Consider the following 1,308-nt stretch of genomic DNA (forward strand, 5'->3'; position numbering starts at 1 on the left):
AACGTAGTCGTGGCTGGGCCTATTATGACTATTGAAGATACAAATATGCTGATTAAGGTGCTCTTATCTCTGTAGATTTCCTTCTGCTTGTAGTTGTAGTCGATATGGTGGTGTTTCCCCCCTCCGTGCTTCCATATGTTATAAAAAAGTTTATTATCCTTTAGCTTTTGAGAGTGTCTGTTTATTTTTAGTTAAAAATGGCTCATTTATACCAGCAATAAATTATCCACAACAACAACATCATAATCTTTTTGCTCTGCCATCACAAAGTTCAAATCTCAATCCCCACCAGCAAGACAAAATAGGCTATGCATTTGTCTTTATTTGGAAATGGTTGATGCCATCACTATCATATGATATTTTGCAATACCATTTAAGCTTTAGTTCAGTGAAATTTTATATAGGTTTTGCATTGTAGTTTTGAAAACTGCATTGCAGTTTTGGTAATTACAATTGGAGTTCTGGGTTAATAATGGGTTTGTTGTTTAACACTTTTGTCAATTTTTGGGTTTTGGGTGATAAAACTGTGAAGGATTTTTATTGGGATTTTTGTATTTGGAGCTTAATAAGCTGTTGTTTAGCATATTGTTAAGCATGTTGTGTTTGATCTGGGTTTTGTCTTATTTCAAAACAAGTGTCTGATATATATATGTTATGAATATTCTATGTGATTCTTGCTATTATTATTGAAATTTTCATAATCTCGTATGTGTTCACATCTGTATCTTGTATGCAAGTTGCCAAAGACCCATCTGGGAAAGAGATCCATGCACTCGAACAACATATAAAGAACTTGCTAAATCCATCAACTCCTCTATTTTTCAACACTCTTTATGATCCATACAGAGAAGACATAGACTTATTCCATGGATATCCTTTTAGTTTCCGTGGGGTTGTACCTACAACTGTTTCTCTTGACCTGTGGCTCAACATCCCTGACTATGATGCTCTACCCAGCTTGCCAATCCTCTAGAAAGGAACACTAGGTATAAAATAGTGATCCCAAATTACACAAATTACTGATTGTATGCTTCTTTTTTCCTTTTCTTTTCCTTTTCAACTAGACCTAATTACTACTAAAAAGCCATTTTTTACATAATTGCCTGTTCACTTCTGCTTGAATTTTTTCAGGTTTGTTGATGTAGTTCTGACCATACATGGGGAACTCTATTTCCTATGTATGGTATGAACTTGGCATTCAACCGTGAACTGATTGGACCAGCAACGTACTTTGGACTCATGGGTATTGGTGAGCCAATTGGAAGATATGGTGATATGTGGGCTGGCTAGTGCATGAAGGTAATTTGA

The 1,308-nt window shown here is 35.3% G+C and overlaps 1 pseudogene; it reads left to right on the forward strand.

Moving 5' to 3' along the window:
- On the forward strand, positions 731 to 1,308 carry LOC109950590 (annotated as a pseudogene).

This window comes from Prunus persica, chromosome G8 (assembly GCF_000346465.2).
Source record: "Prunus persica cultivar Lovell chromosome G8, Prunus_persica_NCBIv2, whole genome shotgun sequence".
NCBI lineage: Eukaryota > Viridiplantae > Streptophyta > Magnoliopsida > Rosales > Rosaceae > Prunus > Prunus persica.